Raw genomic sequence first — 7,625 nt, 5'->3', positions numbered from 1 at the left:
CCCGGGAAGTCCTGCAAACAAAAAACGTCCTCGGGTTCCAGATGCAGAGCCTTGCTGAGCACGTCCTCCTCAAACTAATCCCTCGACGCAAGTTCTGTCCGTTCTCCATCCGCTCGCAGCACAAAGCGCACGGCGTATCTCACTCGTCCCTCTCTGGATGCAGCTCCTCTCTCCATTTTGATAGAAAAATGGCCGGAAAAATCCGCCACGTAGAAAAAATTTCGAACAGGCCCCAAAAAAACTTTCGATCCCTCTTCCTCCCCCCTCTGGCCAAGAAACAAGCTGCGGTCAGGCCACACACTTGATCTTAGCCAAAAGGCCGAGAAGCGATGCCCCCCAAACACGCGGGCGTTCCGCTGGCGCACATGTGGCGCAGGCCGACTCCTCTGGAGCCCGGGACCCGCGGAGCTGCCAGCCTCCCTGCAGCCAGAGGCCTCAAAGCGGGACTCTGCTCCCCCTCTCTCTTGCCTGCCTGGCTGCCTTCCTGCCAGTCCCGGGCGGGGGCCCTGCTCTTTGATCTTCTGTCAACGGCCCGACAACGACCGCAGCCGCAGGGGGCGCCAGCCGCCCGGCCTCCTTAGCTTAGGCTCCTCCCACCGGCAGCAGCTGTGCCCAACCGGCTGCAAGCGAAAGCCGAGCGTCAGCACCTGCGGGCAGAGGCAAGGGGCAGCTCTCTCTCTGGAGGGAGGGACGGGGACACGCGCGCGCACACACACAAGCCACGCCTGCCTCTCTGGAAAAGTTTTTTGAAGGGAAAACGCACGGGAGCCGAAAAGGGGGCTGGCCTGCTTGCCGAGAGAGTCGAGACGCGGGAAAGTGCACAGAGGGAGCACGGGAACGGAGACGGGGAGGGGGAGAGAGAGACAGACACAGAGAGACACAGATGGACGAGAGACGAGACCGGAGAAGAAGGAGCTCCAGTCCACCTCCCTTGCTTGCTTGCTATCTACGTCTGTCTTTTCACTGCTGAGAGAAGGTAGTGCACCACTCCCGGAGGCGCTGCAATACTGGGCCGATGCGTGGAGAGGACGGAGCAAGCTCCTGATCCAGCTCCCTGTTCCAAAAATCCGTTTAATATGTGGTCCCCCGATGGGGGACGTATCAGATATTAAACTGATAAGAACAGATTTTTTTTTACATTTTTTATTCTCAAAAAACATATTTACATACTATGTACAAAGAGCTGACATCCAATGAAAACAACACAAACAATACCATCACTCAATTCAAAATACAGCAATTCAAATTAGGACATATAATGAACAAATAAACCCTTCCACCATTCTTTAGCTGCATGGTAACCCCTCTTCTGCACATCCAAGACTACCTCACACTTAACACAATACAACAACCTATTGTACAGACCAACAACGCTTACATGCAAACGGTTTTTAACCAAGCCATTTCGTGCCTTCCATAATTCCATTTTGACAAGACTTATCAAGACCCACAACACCAAAGTTGTCTCCTTTGGGTACAATCCCTTTTTTAGTCCATACAATATGACATTCAATATAATTACAAAACGTGGCACCACCATCCCCAACACAGAATCACACATTCCCCACAGCTGTTTCGCGAAAACACATTCCCAAAAAACATGACTGATAGTCTCCAGCCTATTACACTGTGCTCGCGGACATTCCTTTTGCAATGTCAGCTTGTGTCTGTACAAAACATCTCGCACAGGAAGTCTCTGCCAAGCAATAAACCAGTTAAGATCCATCGAATCATGTTGCAGTCCTCTGGGCTGGATCTGTCTCCATGTGTTGTTCGGCACTCCTCCAACCAGCTCCGCTCTGTCCCTGGTCATGATGTCCTCGTAAAGTGCCCTGTGATTAGACAGCACCCCAGCCTCTACATCCTTGGCATGGCTCTGCATCCAGGTCACCGCCTCCCGGTAATGCCAGGGCAGGTCCTCCCCATGAGAGGCCTTATTGTCCCATCGAAACACTCCTCGCAGTTTCCCGGCCACCCAAAACCACACAAAATAATGGGCAAGATGTACAATTGGCTCTTTAGAGGCAGCACATACAGAAGTCACAAACATACAATTAATTTTTATAGGCAAATGAGGCACCCCCCGTCCTCCCATCTCTATTGGCCTATACATATCAGCTCTTGCAATATACTCATACTTTTTTCCCCATATAAACCAAAATATCTCCCGTGTTAGATACCTGTTCAGCCTAAGGGGCATAGGGTAAACAGCCGCCAAATAACTCAACATGGACAGAACCTCTATTTTTACAATGAGCACCTTACCAGTATGAGTGAGTCCCTTATTCTTCCACAGGCTAAGGCAAGTTCTCGCTTTCTCCAGCTTAGCTAGCCAGTTGAAACTGGCAGTCTCCTCTTCCTTAAAGGAGATCCCGAGTATCTTCATGGGCTCCCTGCAAACCTGCAAGCCGCCCACCTTGTCCTGCCGGTCTCTCCACCTTCCAAAGAATTTAACCATACTTTTCTCCTTATTTAATTTAGCCCTGGATGCTTTAATGAATTCTTTAATGAATGTTTATGAATTCATAAACAAAGTAAGGTCATCGGCATACAAGGCTATCTTAGCCCGCTTCCCTCCACTTCCTGGCACCAAGACACCCTCCACCCTCGGGTCCATACACACCAAACGAGCATACGCTTCAATATATAAAACAAATAACAACGGTGAGAGAGGGCATCCCTGCCTCACCCCCGACTCCTGCCTTACAGTGCCTCCTATATGGCCATTTATCAGGATTCTACTCCCCCACTGCTTTGTACAGGGTCTGAATCCAACCCACAAACTGCGCCCCGAACCCCATTCGCTCCATTACTCTCCACAAAAAACTATGGGAGACCCTATCAAAGGCTTTCTCAAGATCTAAATTAACTAACATAAAAGGTAGGTCTCTTTGCCCTGTCCATGCTATGATATCCCTTATTAGCTGTAACGTCCAACTAATTTTACGTCCTTGAACCCCACAAGTTTGTTCCACTCCAATAACTGAGGGCAACACTCGTTTTAACCTATTCACAATAACTTTAACAAAAATCTTATAATCCGTACACAAAGTGTTAAAGGTCTCCAGTTACGTAAATCACTAGCCCTCCCTTTCTTATAAAGTAATATTAAAATCCCCATCCGCATAGTAGCCCCCAAACAGCCCTTTTTAAAAACCTCCTTCAATAATAAAAGCAACAAATCTTTCAAAACCTCCCAAAACGTAAGATAAAACTCTGCTGGCAAACCATCTATCCCCGGCACCTTCCCCTTTTTCAGATCCTTCATAACCTCTGTCAATTCCCTCAAAGTAAAAGGGCCCTCTATATCTGCCCTATCTTGCTCCGTGAGCGTTGATGTCACAGCCCCCAAAACCCTTTCAACAGCATCCTCTTCTGTCTCTCTTGTAGAAAAAAGGTCTTGATAGAATTCTGATGCTGCCTCTAACATCCCCTCCTTGTCAGTCAGTACTTGCCCCCCCTGAGTCTCTAGCCCCTCCACCACCCGTCTGCTCTGTCTCTTCCTTACCCGGCTGAACTGAAATGTAGAACATGTTTCGGAAAACTGCAACTTCTCAATGTACAATTTAAAAAGGTAATGACGAGCCTTTCCCTCATGATACCTTCTAAGTCTGTCTTTTTGCTCATTTATCTCTTCCAGATCAACTGGCAGCCCATCATTACAGTTCACAAACAGTCTATGCAGTCCTTCTTGCAAAATCCTTCCCTCTTTCCTCCCCATTCTCTGCCTGTCCTTCCAAACCTTTCTGGTCTCCTCCTGGATCCACTTCTTTACTAGATCCCACCACTTCAAGATGGGAGTCTGCTCCCGTCTTGCATTAATCCAAGACGCCAGCTTTTTTCTGATGAAATCCCTATATCCAGCCTCATTCAAAATCTCTGTGTTAAGCCTCCACACACCCTTTCCAAAATCCATTCCCCCACCTGTGCCTACCACCTCCAACACATCATGGTCAGAGTGCCAGAAAGATGTTGTCAGCACTCTCCCTATCCCCAAACCCCTGGAGGTAAAAACATAGTCCAATCTTTTTGACACCCCTGTTGCATTCCGCCACGTAGGACCTGCTTTTCCCACTGTAGCTCTTAACACACTATCCACCAACCCATACTGCACTAGCAGGTTGCGGACGTTCCTGACATCTGGACTGTCCTTGTCCTCAAAATCAATATTAAAATCTCCTCCCATAATAATCTTATTTGTCAAACAAAAGGGCACAAAGTTGACATAAAAGGTGTGGCGCTGAGAAGCCACCGCCGGGGCATACACACATATAAACCGATAACGACACTCACTCACCGTCACATCCACACTCATCAGTCTTCCAGGCACCCCAACTTCACTCTGCCCCACCACAAGGTCATGGGACCCAAAAAGGATCCAGACGCCAGAGGAATGCACCCCACCCTCACTCCATCTGGGAGCTCTCCTACCCCACTCCTTTGTAAAATCTGCCACATCTCTGTCATTTTTCAGATGAACTTCCTGCAAGAAACATACAGTGAAGTCCAAAGTTTTTTAATAACCAAACACCGTCACTCTCTTAACCTTGTCCCTCAAACCCCTCACATTTATTGTTAGTATTTTCAACATGAGAGATTTCAAGAGGTCTTCAACATTTCTGTCCCTTGCCCAGTGCCTTAGCAAACCTGAGATGTGTATATACGCTTCCCTCACAGTCTTTTCAAAACTTCCATAAACATTAAGCCCAATCCCGCGTACAGAGGCCTGCCGCGGGACTCTGCTCCCCCTCTCTCTTGCCTGCCTGGCTGCCTTCCTGCCAGTCCCGGGCGGGGGCCCTGCTCTTTGATCTTCTGTCAACGGCCCGACAACAACCACCGCCGCCGGGGGCGCCAGCTCCCAGCCTCCTTAGCTTAGGCCCCTCCCACCGGCAGCAGCTGTGCCCAACCAGCTGCAAGCGAAAGCGGACCGCCAGCACCTGCGGGCAGAGGCAAGGGGCAGATCTCTCTCAGGAGGGACGGACACAAACACATGCCTGCCTGCCTGCCAAAAAAAAAGAAAAGGGTGTATATACTAAGTTTTTTGGAGGGAAAACGCCCGGGAGCCGAAAAGGTCTCGCCTGCCTGCTGAGAAAGCTGCAGACGCACAAGCACACACAAAAGCCACGCCTGCTTACCTAGAAAAAAGATGAAAAACGCACGGGAGCCGAAAAGGGGGCCTGCCTGCTTGGCCAGAAAGCCCTCCTGCACCAATTCCTCAGATACCCGTGGCGCAGTGTCCATTACCACATTCACACTACTCGCATCCGTAACCTGGTCATTTCCACCAATTTGAACAGTGTCCTGGTCCATCGCCGTCACAGTCGCACTCTCAGGTTCCTCTGTCTTCTCCCTTGGTGCCCTTGCAGCCGCTGCCTCCGCGTAAGATTTCTTCCTGCTGGGGCAAGTGTTGTACAGATGCCCCTGCTTCCCACACAGATTACAAGACCCCCCCACCCAGCACTCTGCAATAACATGTCCAATAAGTCCACATCTTCTGCATACCAGGCTCGCACAATCCGCTGCCATATGCCCGTGGTCGCCGCACTTGCGGCATCCAGAGGGCTGTCCCGGATAATACAAATAACCGTTGTCCGCCCCAATGGAAAAGGTCGCCGGGGGATGAACCACCCCGCCTCCCTGAGGCCCACTGGGCCTGAGGCGAACCAAAAACTTTCTCTTACAAGTCCAGTAACCCCCGGCGTCCAAATCTTCTGACCGGCACTCTGAATGTCCACATATCTTTTCAGAAAAAAACAATGTCCTCCTCAGGCACAAAGGGGTTGTACATATGTACAACCAATGGTCGCAAATCCCTGGCAAATAACGGTTCCACACGATAAAAACTCAAAGGAGCATGATCTTTACCAGTCCCCACTCTGTCCCATACTTTGCTACAAATCGCAGCAGACACAAGAGTCAAGTCAATAATCCCTTTTCTTGGGAAATCCTGAGTGCAAAGCACATCCTGCTGCTTCAAGGAAAAAACTTTGGCTACAATCTTCTTCTCGAACCATGCTCTATCCACCAATCCTTTCCCCTTCTCCAAATCCTTCACCACGAAGCGCACTGAGTCCCGCATCTGCCCCTCACGGGACAGAGGGTCCCCAGCCGCCCTGAAGTCGCCGATCTCACCTCTTGTCGTCATCATGGAAGCCCCACATTCACCCCCTAAGCTTCATCTAGAGCGATTCCGGTGGTGGCTTTTTCTTTCTCTGGACCTTTCGCTTTCCTCCGATCCTCTGCTCAGCAGTCTTCTGGAAAGGCTCTTCAGCAACCTCCAATCGTCAGCCTTCCTCTCCTCCCGCTGCCTTCCCGACCCCCGGACTAAGACCAAAGAACTGCGGGCTTGCCTGCTTGAACCCTGATCTTAGCCAAAAGGCCAAGAAGCGATGCCCCCAAAGGCGCGGGCGTTCCGCTGGCGCACAGTGGCGCAGGCCGACTCCTCAGGAGCCCGGGACTCGCGCAGCTGCCGGCCTCCCTGCAGCCAGAGGCCTGCCGCCGGACTCTGCTCCCCCTCTCTCGGCCAGCCTCCTTAGCTCCTTAGCCCCTTCCACCAGCAGCAGCTGTGCCGAGCGAGCGGCAAGCGAAAGCGGACCATAAGCACCTGCGGCCATAGGCAAGGGGCAGCGCTCTCTCGGGAGGGACGGACACACACCCACATGCCTGCCTGCCTGCCTGCCTGCCAAAAAAAAGAAAAGAATGTATATACTAAGTATTTTGGAGGGAAAACGCCCGGGAGCCGAAAAGGGTTCCCCTGCCTGCTGAGAAAGCACCACACACACACAAGCCACGCCTGCCTCCCTAGAAAAAAGATGAAAAACGCACGGGAGCCGAAAAGGGGCCGGCCTGCTTGGCCAGAAAGTCGAGACGCGGGGAAATGCACAGAGGGAGGACGGGAATGGAGTCGGACACGGAGACGGGGAGGGGGAGAAAGAGACACAGAGACACACAGACGGACGAGAGACGAGACCGGAGAAGAAGGAGCTCCAGTCCACCTTGCTTGCTTGCTTGCTTGCTTGTTAGTTACATCTGTCTTTTCATCACTGAGAGAAGGTAGTGCACCGTTCCCAGAGGCGCTGCAATACCGGGCCGATGTATGGAGAGGACGGAGCAAGCTCCTGATCCAGCTCCCTGTTCCAAAAATCCATTTAATATGTGGTCCCCCGATGGGGGACGTATCAGATATTAAACTGATAAGAACAGATTTTTTTTTATTAAAGTACAAAACAAACAAGGTATCACAAAACATCACAAAACAGCACAAAAACATATCACCGAAAACATCCAGTCCTCGGTCTAAATCCAGAAGAGTTTTCCGCCGCTCTTTAGCCGCATGATAACCCCATCTACTATAATCATGTCTTTGGAGTTGACGTAACTCATGCTTAACACGCCCACTTATCCCCTGCACACCCACATCACCCCCATACTTCACCAAATGGTTTCTGCAGTCCCATAAAACCAATTTAATCAAACTCACCAGTAACCACAACAAAAAGTTTGTTCTCTCATCACCCTTGACCAATTTCAATCCCCATATAACCATGTGCTCAATTAGTTTAAAATTCGTCCACAAACTCGTAAATAGGGCTCGATGTTTAACCCGGACTGATTGTGCTACCCCG

The 7,625-nt window shown here is 50.5% G+C and overlaps 2 non-coding genes across 2 annotated transcripts; both read right to left on the bottom strand.

Moving 5' to 3' along the window:
• Positions 1–974: 974 nt before the first annotated feature.
• LOC138223482 (U2 spliceosomal RNA) lies at positions 975–1,162 on the bottom strand. Its single transcript, XR_011181905.1, has one exon. It is a non-coding gene; the product is annotated as a U2 spliceosomal RNA (small nuclear RNA).
• A 5,889-nt stretch (positions 1,163–7,051) lies between these two features.
• LOC138223418 (U2 spliceosomal RNA) lies at positions 7,052–7,239 on the bottom strand. The gene has a single exon (XR_011181856.1). It is a non-coding gene; the product is annotated as a U2 spliceosomal RNA (small nuclear RNA).
• Positions 7,240–7,625: the final 386 nt, after the last annotated feature.

This window comes from Lepisosteus oculatus, chromosome 16 (genome assembly GCF_040954835.1).
Source record: "Lepisosteus oculatus isolate fLepOcu1 chromosome 16, fLepOcu1.hap2, whole genome shotgun sequence".
Taxonomy (NCBI): domain Eukaryota; kingdom Metazoa; phylum Chordata; class Actinopteri; order Semionotiformes; family Lepisosteidae; genus Lepisosteus; species Lepisosteus oculatus.
Note: the sequence above shows the minus strand (reverse complement) of the source record. Positions and strands in the feature narration are given on the sequence as shown.